We start from the raw sequence: 13,304 nt of genomic DNA on the forward strand, positions 1-13,304 counted from the left end.
CCTGCTTCTCTTGTTCCTTTAGCAATTTGCAGAGCATGCAGTTTTGATTCTGATGTTCTTCCTTAATTTGTTCCATAGTTTCTTGCAGCTTGGCAACAGATGCTTCTAGGCTGGCCCAGTAGTCAATTTCAGGAAGTTCAGGGAGGAATTTCTGCGCCCTCCTTTTGATAGAGTTATCTTGCATTTGTCCTTCCATTGACTTCTTAGTGATTGGATGTTCAATTGGGATGAATTTATCTACTCCCATCCTCACCCCAGCATCTTTGCATAGCAAAGAGATTAAGCTTGGGTAAGCCAGTTTGGCTTCAGTGGAGTTCTTGTTTGCAATTGTGTAAATCTCACAAGCAATCAGATGATGAATCTCCACTTCTTTTCCCAGCATAATGTAATGAATCATCACTGCTCTCTTGACCATGACCTCAGAACGGTTGCTAGTGGGCAATATAGAACGCCCAATGAAGTCTAGCCAACCTCTTGCAATTGGTTTGAGATCTCCCCTCTTGAGTTGGTTTGGGACACCTTTTGAATTGGTTGTCCACTTAGTTTCAGGGAGGCATATGTCCTCTAGAACTTGATCCAACCCCTTATCTACTCTCACCATTCTCCTATTAAAGGATTCAGGATCATCTTGTAGTTGAGGCAATTTGAAGACCTCTCTTATTTTGTCCAGATGAAAGTAAATAATTCTCCCTCTGACCATGGTTCTGTAGGTATGAAAAGCAGTTCCAGTCATTCTCTGCTTATCTGTCAGCCACAGATTTGAGTAGAATTCCTGAACCATGTTTCTTCCAACTTTTGTCTCAAGGTTGGTTAGAACTTCCCATCCTCTGTTTCGAATTTGCTCTTGGATCTTCGGATATTCATCTTCTTTCAGATCGAATCTGACTTCCGGGATCACTAACCTCAGACCCATTATTTTGTGGTAATGGTCTGAATGTTCTTTAGTTAAGAACTTCTCTTGACTCCAAAGATTCTTTGGATTATTCTCTTTCTTGCCTTTTGAATTGGTTTGTTTTCCTTTAGGAGACATGATCTTGATAAATCTTGGCTTAGTGATCACGGAAAAGCACACCAAACTTAGAGGTTTGCTTGCCCTCAAGCAAAAGAAAGGAAAGAGGAGAGAGAGGAGGAGAGCAAATTCGAATGGTGGGGAGAGGGGGATGGCCGAACGTGTATTTATAAGGCAGGGGGATTGATTTCAAAAATTTTGAAGGAGATTTGAGAAGATATGGAAAGAATTTGAGAAGATATTTGAGTTTTTGAAGAAGATTTGGAAAGGATTTGAAAGAGATTTGAAGAATGATTTAGAAAATTGTTTAATTTTTGAAATTTGAAGGTGAATGATGAAAGTTTGTAATGTGTTTATGCAGAAAATTATGGATCAAAACAATAAAGTTTGAAAAAATTTGAAGTGGAAAACAAAATCTCTGTCCCCTACCTTTCTGGCGTTAAACGCCCAGAATGGTATCCATTCTGGCGTTTAACGCCCCACAATCGTGAGTTTGAAGCTCGTCACAGTCATTCAATCCCTGAATCCTACTCAGAATACCACAGACACGGTTTAGACCTTCCGGATTCTCAAGAATGACCGCCAATACATTCTAGCTTATACCACGAAGATTCTGGTTAAAGAACCCAAGAGATATCCACTCAATCTAAAGTAGAACGGAGGTGGTTGTCAGACACACATTCATGGGTGAGAATGATGATGAGTGTCACGGATCATCACATTCATCAAATTGAGGAACAAGTGATATCTTAGAATGGAAGCAAGCGTGATTGAATGAAAAACAGTAGTAATTGCATTAATCCATCAAGACACAGCAGAGCTCCTCACCCCCAACCATGGGGTTTAGAGACTCATGCCGTAGAAAGTACAGTATGAAACGTGTAAAGTGTCATGAGATAAAGATACAATGTCAAAAGATTCTATTTATAGTGAACTAGTAACCTAGGATATACAGAAATGAGTAAATGACGTGAAAATCCACTTCCGGGGTCCACTTGGTGTGTGCTTGGGCTGAGCATTGAAGCTTTCATGTGTAGAGACTTTTTTTGGAGTTAAACGCCAGCTTTTGTGCCAGTTTTGGCGTTAAACGCCGGGAATTCTGAAGCTGATTTGCAACGCCGATTTGAGCCATCAAATCTCGGGCAAAGTATGGACTATTACGCATTGATGGAAAGCCCAGGATGTCTACTTTCCAACGCAATTGAGAGCGCGCCAATTGGGCCTCTGTAGCTCCAGAAAATCTACTTCGAGTGCAGGGAGGTCAGAATCCAACAGCATCTGCAGTCCTTTTTCAGCCTCTGAATCAGATTTTTGCTCAAGTCCCTCAATTTCAGCCAGAAATTACCTAAAATCACAGAAAAACACACAAACTCATAGTAAAGCCCAGAAAAGTGAATTTTAAATAAAAACTCATAAAAACATACTAAAAACTAACTAAAATGTACTAAAAACATACTAAAAACAGTGCCAAAAAGCGTATAAATTATCCGCTCATCAGCATGCCTGCCATCTAAGAAAGGCGCCAGGCCGAGATCTAAAAGATTGCCCGACCTAGAAGGGTAAGCACTAACATGTACACATTCTTATTCATATCTTCATTTTATTGTTTAAAAATTTGCAGATTCCCTATAAAAGTTTTTTCTACCAAGACGCATTATTCTGAACGCAAAAATTCATTGTCTGATTTCTACAAGGTCGGCAAGATGAGAACCAAACTCATTGCCTGATCATGACAAGGTAAAAACTAAATTCACCACCCGACCACGACAAAGCTACAGGTCGGCAAGATGAGAACCAAACTCATCGCCCGATCACAACAAGGTTGACAAGGTGAAAACCAAATTCACCACCCGACCATGACAAAGCCACAGGTCGGCAAGGTGAAAACCAAATTCACCGCCCAATCACGATAAAGATAAAGGTCGGCAAGGTGAACACTGATGAGCGGATAATTTATACGTTTTTAGGTAGTTTTTAGTATGATCTAGTTACTTTTTGGGATGTTTTCATTAGTTTTTATGATAAATTCACATTTCTGGACTTTACTATGAGTTTGTGTGTTTTTCTGTGATTTCAGGTATTTTCTGGCTGAAATTAAGGGACCTGAGCAAAACTCTGATAGGAGGCTGACAAAGGACTGCTGATGCTATTGGAATCTGACCTCCCTACACTCAAAATGGATTTTCTGGAGCTACAAAACTCCAAATGGCGCGTTCTCAACGGCGTTGGAAAGTAGACATCCAGAGCTTTCCAGAAATAGATAATAGTCCATACTTTATTCGTAATTAGATGACATAAACGGGCACTCAACACCAGTTCCATGCTGCAATCTGGAGTCAAACGCCAGAAACACGTCACAAACCAGAGTTGAACGCCCAAAACACGTTACAACTTGGCGTTCAACACCAAGAGAAGCCTCAGCTCGTGGATAGATCAAGCTCAGCCCAAGCACACACCAAGTGGGCCCCGGAAGTGAATTTATGCATCAATTACTTACTTTTGTAAACCTAGTAGCTAGTTTAGTATAAATAGAACTTTTTACTAGTTTATTAGATATCTTTGATTGTATTATTCGATCTTCTGACCACGTTTGGGGGCTGGCCATTCGGCCATGCCTGGACCTTCATCACTTATGTATTTTCAACGGTGGAGTTTCTGCACACCATAGATTAAGGGTGTAGAGCTCTGCTGTACCTCAAGTTTCAATGCAATTACTATTTTCTATTCAATTCGACTTATTCCTATTCTAAGATATTTGTTGCACTTCAACATGATGAATGTGATGATCCGTGACACTCATCATCATTCTCACCTATGAACGCGTGACTGACAACCACTTCCGTTCTACCTTAGACCGGGCGCATATCTCTTGGATTCCTTAATCAGAATCTTTGTGGTATAAGCTAGAATTGATGGCAGCATTCATGGGAATCCGGAAAGTCTAACCTTGTCTGTGGTATTCTGAGTAGGATTCCGGGATTGAATGACTGTGACGAGCTTCAAACTCGTGATTGCTGGGCGTGATGAAAAACGCAAAAAAATCAAGGGATTCTACTCCAACATGATCGAGAACCGACAGATGATTAGTCGTGCTGTGACAGAGCATTTGGACCATTTTCACTAAGAGGATGGGATGTAGCCATTGACAACGGTGATGCCCTACATACAGCTTGCCATAGAAAGGAGTAACAAAGATTGGATAAAAGCAGTAGGAAAGCAGATATTCGGAAGGAACACAGCACCTCTATACACTAATCTGAAATTCCCACCATTGAATTACATGAGTAACTCTATCTTTAGTTTCTGTCTATTTATTATTATTATTCAAAAATCCAATAATCTCTTAATATAGTTGAATCCTCCTGACTGGGATTTACAAGATGACCATAGCTTGCTTCACACCAACAATCTCTGTGGGATCGACCCTTACTCACGTAAGGTATTACTTGGACGACCCAGTACACTTGCTGGTTAGTTGTGTGGAGTTGTGACAAAGTGTGATTTATGTTTGAGAGCACCAAGTCTTTGGAGCCATTGTTGATGATCACAATTTCATCCACCAAGTTTTTGGCGCCGTTGCCGGGGATTGTTCGAGTATGGACAACTGACGGTTCATCTTGTTGCTCAAATTAGGTAATTTTCTTTTCAAAAAAGTTTTCAAAAATCTTTCAATATTTTGTCTTTATTTTCGTTTTTCTAAAGAATATTTTCGAAAAAAATAAATACAAAAAATTAATAAAATCATAAAAACCAAAAATATTTTGTGTTTCTTGTTTGAGTCTTGAGTCAATTTTTAAGTTTGGTGTCAATTGCATATTTATCTTGTCCTTGCATTTTTCGAAAATTCATGCATTCATGGTGTTCTTCATGATCTTCAAGTTGTTCTTGGTAAGTATTCTTGTTTGATCTTGATGTTTTCTTGTTTTGTGTCTTTTATTGTTTTTCATATGCATTTTTTGCATTCATAGTGTCCATGCATTAAAGATTTCTAAGTTTGGTGTCTTGCATGTTTTCTTTGCATAAAAAATGTTTCAAAAATATGTTCTTGATGTTCATCATGATCTTCAAAGTGTTCTTGGTGTTCATCTTGACATTCATAGTGTTCTTGCATGCATCATATGTTTTGATCCAAAATTTTCATGTTTTGGGTCATAATTATATTTTTCTCTCTCCTCATTAAAAATTCAAAAATAAAAAATATATTTTTTCCTTAATTTTATCATAATTTTCGAAAATTTGAGTTGACTTAGTCAAAAAATTTTAAAATTAGTTGTTTCTTACAAGTCAAGTCAAATTTTCAATTTTAAAAATCCTATCTTTTCAAAACTTTTTCAAAAATCAAATCTTTTTCATTTTTATCTTATGATTTTCGAAAATTCAAAAATATTTTTCAAAAATATTTTTCTTAATTGTATCTTTATTTTCAAAAATTATGCTAACAATTAAGATTAAAAAATATGAAGTTTGTTACTTTCTTGTTAAGAAAGGTTCAATCTTTAAATTCTAGAATCTTATCTTTTAGTTTTTTGTTAGTTAAGTAACTAATTTTAACTTTAAAAATTAAATCTATCTTATCCTATCTTTTATATCATATCTTTTTCAAAATTTTATCTTTTTCAAAAATTTGATTTTAAAATATCTTTTCTAACTTCTTATCTTCTTATCTTTTCAAATTTGATTTTCAAATCTTTTTCAACTAACTATTTGACTTTTTGTTTGTTTCTTATCTTTTTCAAAACCACCTAACTACTTTTCCCTCTCTACTTTTCGAAAATATCTCATCCCTTTTTCAAAAATTATTTTTAATTAACTACTTGTTTTAAATTTTAATTTTAATTCTATCTCATCTTTAATTTTCGAAAATCATTAACTCCTTTTCAAAATTAATTTTTGAATTCTCTCTCTCATCTTCTTCTATTTATTTATTCATTTACTAACACTTCTCTTCACCCCTCTTCATCTCCAATCACTGCCTCAATCCTTACCCTTGTGTTTGGATTCTCCTTTCTTTATTCTTTTCTTCTTCTACTAATAATAAGGATCCTCTTTACTGTGACATAGAGGATTCCTCTTCCTTTTCTTTTTCTCTTCTCTTTCATATGAGCAGAAACAAGGAAAAGAGCACTCTTGTTGAAGCTGATCCTGAACCTGAAAGGACTCTGAAGAGGAAACTAAGAGAAGCTAAATTACAACAATCCAGAGGCAACCTTTCTGAAATTTTTGAACAAGAGAAGGAGATGGCAGCCGAACCTAACAACAGTAATGCAAGGAGGATGTTTGGTGATTTTACTAAACCCAAGTCCAAGTTTGATGGAAGAAGCATCTCAATTCCTGCCATTGGAGCAAACAATTTTGAGCTAAAACCTCAATTAGTTGCTCTAATGCAACAAAACTGCAAGTTTCATGGACTTCCATCTGAAGATCCTTACCAGTTTTTAACTGAGTTCTTGCAGATTTGTGAGACTGTTAAGACGAATGGAGTAGATCCTGAAGTCTACAAGCTCATGCTTTTCCCTTTTGCTGTAAGAGACAGAGCTAGAACATGGTTGGACTCACAACCTAAAGATAGCCTGGACTCCTGGGATAAGCTGGTCACGACCTTCTTGGATAAATTCTTTCCTCCTCAAAAGCTGAGCAAGTTTAGAGTGGATGTTCAGACCTTCAAGCAAAAAGATGGTGAATCCCTCTATGAAGCTTGGGAAAGATACAAGCAGATGACCAAAAAGTGTCCTTCTGACATGTTTTCAGAGTGGACCATATTAGATATATTCTATTATGGTCTATCTGAGTTTTCCAAGATGTCATTGGACCACTCTGCAGGTGGATCCATTCACCTAAAGAAAATGCCTGCAGAAGCTCAGGAACTTATTAACATGGTTGCATATAACCAATTCATGTACACTTCTGAGAGGAATTCCATGAATAATGGGAGGCCTCAGAGGAAGGGAGTTCTTGAAATTGATGCTCTAAATGCCATATTGGCTCAGAATAAAGTGTTAACTTAGCAAGTCAACATGATTTCTCAAAGTCTGAATGGAAGTCAAAATGCATCCAACAGTACTAAAGAGGCATCTTCTGAAGAAGAAGCTTATGATCCTGAAAACCCTGTAATGGCAGAGGTAAATTACATGGGTGAACCTTATGGAAACACCTATAATTCATCATGGAGAAATCATCTGAATTTCTCATGAAATGATCAACAAAAGTCTCAACAAGGCTTTAATAATGGTGGAAGAAATAGGCTCAGCAATATCAAGCCTTATCCATCATCTTCTCAGCAACAGACAGAGAATTATGAACAGAATACCTCTAACTTAGCAAACTTAGTCTCTGATCTGTCTAATGCCACTTTAAGTTTCATGAATGAAACAAGGTCCTCCATCAGAAATCTGGAGGCACAAGTGGACCAGCTGAGTAAGAAAATCACTGAAACCCCTCTTAGTACTCTCCCAAGCAATACTGAAGAAAATCCAAAAAGAGAGTGCAAGGCCATTGATATAATCAATATGGCCGAATGCAAGGAGGAGGGAGAGGACGCGAATCCCAATGAGGAAGATCTCATGGGACGTCTCTCAAGCAGAAAGGAGTTCCCTATTGAGGATCCAAAGGAATCTGAGGCTCATATAGAGACCATAGAGATTCCATTAAATCTCCTTCTTCCATTCATGAGCTCTGAAGATTATTCTTCCTCTGAAGAGGATGAAGATGTAATTGGAGAGAAAGTTGCTCAATATCTAGGAGCCATCATAAAGCTGAATGCCAAGTTATTTGGTAATGAGACTTGGGAAGGTGAACCTCCCTTGCTCATTAGTGAACTTGATACATGGGTTCAGCAAACTTTACCTCAAAAGAAACAAGATCTTGGGAAATTCTTAATACCCTATACCATAGGCACCATAACCTTTGAAAAAGCTCTATGTGACCTAGGGTCAAGCATAAATCTTATGCCACTCTCTGTAATGGAGAAGCTGGGGATCATTGAGGTACAACCTGCCTTATTCTCATTACAATTGGCAGACAAGTCAGTAAGACAAGCTTATGGATTAGTAGAGGACGTGTTGGTAAAGGTTAAAGGCCTTTAAATTCCTGCTGATTTCATAATCTTAGACACTAGGAAGGAGGAGGATGAATGCATCATCCTTGGAAGACCTTTCCTAGCCACAGCAGAAGCTGTGATAGATGTTAACAGAGGAGAATTAGTCCTTCAATTGAATGGGGACTACCTTGTGTTTAAGGCACACGGCTATCCTTCTATAACAAGGGAGAGTAAGAATGCAGAGCTTCTCTCAGTACAGAGTCAAACAGGGCCCCCACAATCAAACTCTAAGTTTGGTGATGGGAGGCCACAACCAAACTCTAAGTTTGGTGTTGAATCCCCACAACCAAACTCTAAGTTTGGTGTTGGGACTATACAACATTGACCTGATCACCTGTGTGGCTCCATGAGAGCCCACTGTCAAGCTATTGACATTAAAGAAGCGCTTATTGGGAGGCAACCCAATTTTTATTTATCTAATTTTATTTTATTTTCATTGTTCTTTTATGTTTTATTAGGTTCATAATCATGTAGAGTCACAAAAAAAATATTAAAATTAAAAACATAATCAAAAACAGCAGAAGAAAAATCACACCATGGAGGAAGGACTTACTGGCGTTTAAACGCCAGTAAGGAGCATCTGGCTGGCGCTCAACACCAGAACAGAGCATGGATCTGGTGCTGAACACCAGAAACAAGCAACATCCCTGCGTTCAAACGCCAGGAATGCACCCTGAGGAGAGCTGGCGCTGAACGCCAGAAACAAGCATGGAACTGGCGTTCAATGCCCAGAACATGCATTACTTCGGCGTTTAAATGCCAGAATTGCATGGAAAGGCATTTTACATGCCTAATTGGTGCAAGGATGTAAATCCTTGACACCTCAGAATTTGTAGACCCCACAGGATCATCTCAGGATCTGTGGACCCCACAAGATCCCCACCTACTATATTCTCCTCTCTTCTCAACATTCATCCTCTCTTTCCAATAAAACTCTTCCCCATAACCCTTCACTAATCACCTCAATCTCTCTTCCCAATTACCCCCTTCACTACTCACATCCATCCATTCTTCCCCACAAACCCCACCTACCTTCAAAATTCAAATTTCTTTCCCACCCAAACCCACCCTAAATGGCCAAACCTACTCCCTCTCCCCTCACTATATAAACCCCTCCATTCTCCTTAATTTTCACACAACACAACCCCTTCTTCTACACCTTGGCCGAATACACCTCCCTTACGCTCCTCCATCTTTTCTCTTCTTCTTCTTTTCTTTCTTCTCTTGCTCGAGGGCGAGCAATATTTTAAGTTTGGTGTGGTAAAAGCATAAGCTTTTTGTTTTTCCATTACCATTGATGGCACCTAAGGCCGGAGAATCCTCTAGAAAAGGGAAAGGAAAGACAAAAGCTTCCACCTCCGAGTCATGGAAGATGGAAAGATTCATCTCCAAAGCCCATCAAGATCACTTCTATGATGTTGTGGCCAAGAAGAAGGTGATCCCCGAGGTCCCTTTCAAGCTCAAGAAAAATGAATATCCGGAGATCCGACATGAGATCCAAAGAAGAGGTTGGGAAGTTCTAACCAACCCCATCCAAAAAGTCGGAATCTTAATGGTTCAAGAGTTCTATGCCAATGCATGGATCACTAGGAACCATGATCAAAGTAAGAACCCGAACCCAAAGAATTATCTTACAATGGTTCGGGGGAAATACTTAGATTTTAGTCCGAAAAATGTGAGGTTGGCGTTCAACTTGCCCATGATGCAAGGAGATGCACGCCCCTACACTAGAAGGGTCAACTTTAATCAAAGGTTGGACCAAGTCCTTATGGACATATGTGTGGAAGGAGCTCAATGGAAAAGAGATTCCAAAGGCAAGCCGGTTCAACTAAGAAGACTGGACCTCAAGCCTGTGGCTAGAGGATGGTTGGAGTTCATCCAACACTCTCTCATCCCCACTAGCAACTGATCTGAAGTTACTGTGGATCGGGCCATCATGATTCATAGCATCATGAATGAAGAGGAAGTAGAAGTTCATGAAGTCATCTCCCATGAATTCTACAAAATAGCCGATAAGCCCTCTAATTTGGCAAGGCTAGCTTTCCCTCATCTTATTTGCCATCTATGTTACTCAGCTGGAGTTATCATAGAAGGAGACATCCTTATTGAGGAGGACAAGCCCATCACTAAGAAAATGATGGAGCAAATAAGAGATCCCACTCATGGAACCCAAGAGACGCATGAGGAAGCTCATCACCAAGAAATCCCGGAGATTCCTCAAAGGATGAACTTTCCTCCCAATAACTATTGGGAACAACTCAACACTTCCTTAGAAGATTTGAGTTACAATGTGGATCAATTAAGGGTGGAACATCAAGAGCACTCCATCATTCTCCATGAAATTAGAGAAGATCAAAGAGCAATGAGGGAGGAGCAACAAAGGCAAGGAAGGGACATAGAAGAGCTTAAGGACATCGTTGGTCCTTTAAGAAGAAGACGCCACTAAGGTGGATTCATTCCTTGTTCTTATTTTTTCTGTTTTTCGTTTTTTATCTATGTTTTGTGTCTCTACTTTATGATCATTAGTATGTAGTAACTATGTCCTAAAGCTATGAATAAATTCCATAAATTATTCACCTCTCTTAAATGAAAAATGTTTTTAATTCAAAAAAACAAGAAGTACATAAATTTCGAAATTTGTCCTTGAATTTAATTTAATTATATTGATGTGGTGACAATACTTTTTGTTTTCTGAATGAATGGTTAAACAGTGCATATTTTTGATCTTGTTGTTTATGAATGTTAAAATTGTTGGCTCTTGAAAGAATGATGAAAAAGAGAAATGTTATTGATGATCTGAAAAATCATAAAATTGATTCTTGAAGTAAGAAAAAGCAGTGAATAGCAAAAGCTTGCGAAAAAAAATGGCAAAAAAAATTTTAGAAAAAGAAAAAGCAAGCAGAAAAAGCCAATAGCCCTTAAAACCAAAAGGCAAGGGTAAAAAGGATCCAAGGCTTTGAGCATCAATAGATAGGAGGGCCCAAGGAAATAAAATCCAGGCCTAAGCGGCTAAATCAAGCTGTCCCTAACCATGTGCTTGTGGCATGTATGTCCAAGTGAAAAGCTTGAGACTGAGTGGTTAAAGTAGTGATCCAAAGCAAAAAGAGTGTGCTTAAGAGCTCCGGACACCTCTAACTGGGGACTCTAGCAAAGCTGAGTCACAATCTGAAAAGGTTCACCCAGTCATGTGTCTGTGGCATTTATGTATCCGGTGGTAATACTGGAAAACAAAATGCTTAGGGCCACGGCCAAGACTCATAAAAGTAGCTGTGTTCAAGAATCAACAAACGTAACTAGGAAAATCAATAACACTATCTAAAATTCTAAGTTCCTATAGAAGCCAATCATTCTAAACTACAAAGGAAAAAGTGAGATGCCAAAACTGTTCAAAAGCAAAAAGCTACAAGTCCCGATCATCTAATTAGAATTAATATTCATTGATGTTTTGGGATTTATAGTATATTCTCTTTTTTTTATCCTAATTGATTTTTAGTTGCTTGGGGACAAGCAACAATTTAAGTTTGGTGTTGTGATGAGCGGATAATTTATATGCTTTTTGGCATTATTTTTAGGTATTTTTAGTATGATCTAGTTACTTTTAGGGATGTTTTCATTAGTTTTTATGATCAATTCATATTTCTGGACTTTACTATGAGTTTGTGTGTTTTTCTATGATTTCAAGTATTTTCTGGCTGAAATTGAGGGACCTGAGCAAAACTCTGATAGGAGGCTGACAAAGGACTGCTGATGCTGTTGGAATCTGACCTCCCTGCACTCAAAATAGATTTTCTGGAGCTACAAAACTCCAAATGGGGCTCTCTCAACGGCAATGGAAAGTAGACATCCGGAGCTTTCCAGCAATATATAATAGTCTATACTTTATTTGTAATTAGATGACGTAAACCGGTGCTCAACGCCAGTTTCATGCTGCATTCTAGAGTTAAACGCCAGAAACACGTCACGAACCAGAGTTGAACGCCCAAAACACGTTACAACTTGGCGTTCAACTCCAAGAGAAGTCTCAGCTCGTGGATAGATCAAGCTCGGCCCAAGCACACACCAAGTGGGCCCCGGAAGTAAATTTATGCATCAATTACTTACTTCTGTAAACCCTAGTAGCTAGTTTAGTATAAATAGAACTTTTTACTAGTTTATTAGATATCTTTGATTGTATTATTCGATCTTCTGACCATGTTTGGGGGCTGGCCATTCAGCCATGCTTGGACCTTCATCACTTCTGTATTTTCAACGGTGGAGTTTCTGCACACCATAGATTAAGGGTGTGGAGCTCTGCTGTACCTCAAGTTTCAATGCAATTACTATTTTCTATTCAATTCGACTTATTCCTATTCTAAGATATTCATTGCACTTCAACATGATGAATGTGATGATCCGTGACACTCATCATCATTCTCACCTATGAACGCGTGACTGACAACCACTTCCGTTCTACCTTAGACCGGGCGCATATCTCTTGGATTCCTTAATCAGAACCTTCGTGGTATAAGCTAGAATTGATGGCGGCATTCATGGGAATCCGAAAAGTCTAACCTTGTCTGTGGTATTTCGAGTAAGATTCCGGGATTGAATGACTGTGACGAGCTTCAAACTCGCGATTGCTGGGCGTGATGACAAACGCAAAAGAATCAAGGGATTCTATTCCAACATGATCGAGAACCGACAGATGATTAGCCGTGCTGTGACAGAGCATTTGGACCATTTTCACTGAGAGGATGGGATGCAGCCATTGACAACGGTGATGCCCTACATACAGCTTGCCATAGAAAGGAGTGACAAAGATTGGATAAAAGCAGTAGGAAAGCAGAGATTCGGAAGGAACACAACACCTCCATACACTTATCTGAAATTTCCACCATTGAATTACATGAGTAACTCTATCTTTATTTTCTGTCTATTTATTATTATTATTCGAAAATCCAATAATCTCTTAATATAGTTGAATCCGCCTGACTGGGATTTACAAGATGACCATAGCTTGCTTCATACCAACAATCTCTGTGGGATCGACCCTTACTCACGTAAGGTATTACTTGGACGACCCAGTACACTTGCTGGTTAGTTGTGCGGAGTTGTGACAAAGTGTGATTTATGTTTGAGAGCACCAAGTCTTTGGAGCCATTGTTGATGATCACAATTTCGTCCACCAAACACCAAATTCACCACCCGATCAGTACAAAG

The 13,304-nt window shown here is 38.6% G+C and overlaps 1 non-coding gene across 1 annotated transcript; it reads right to left on the minus strand.

The window, feature by feature from the left end:
* Nucleotides 1-6,645: 6,645 nt before the first annotated feature.
* LOC112718489 (small nucleolar RNA R71) lies at nucleotides 6,646-6,749 on the minus strand. The gene has a single exon (XR_003160828.1). It is a non-coding gene; the product is annotated as a small nucleolar RNA R71 (small nucleolar RNA).
* Nucleotides 6,750-13,304: the final 6,555 nt, after the last annotated feature.

This window comes from Arachis hypogaea, chromosome 10 (genome assembly GCF_003086295.3).
Source record: "Arachis hypogaea cultivar Tifrunner chromosome 10, arahy.Tifrunner.gnm2.J5K5, whole genome shotgun sequence".
In the NCBI taxonomy this organism is placed as follows: Eukaryota; Viridiplantae; Streptophyta; class Magnoliopsida; order Fabales; family Fabaceae; genus Arachis; species Arachis hypogaea.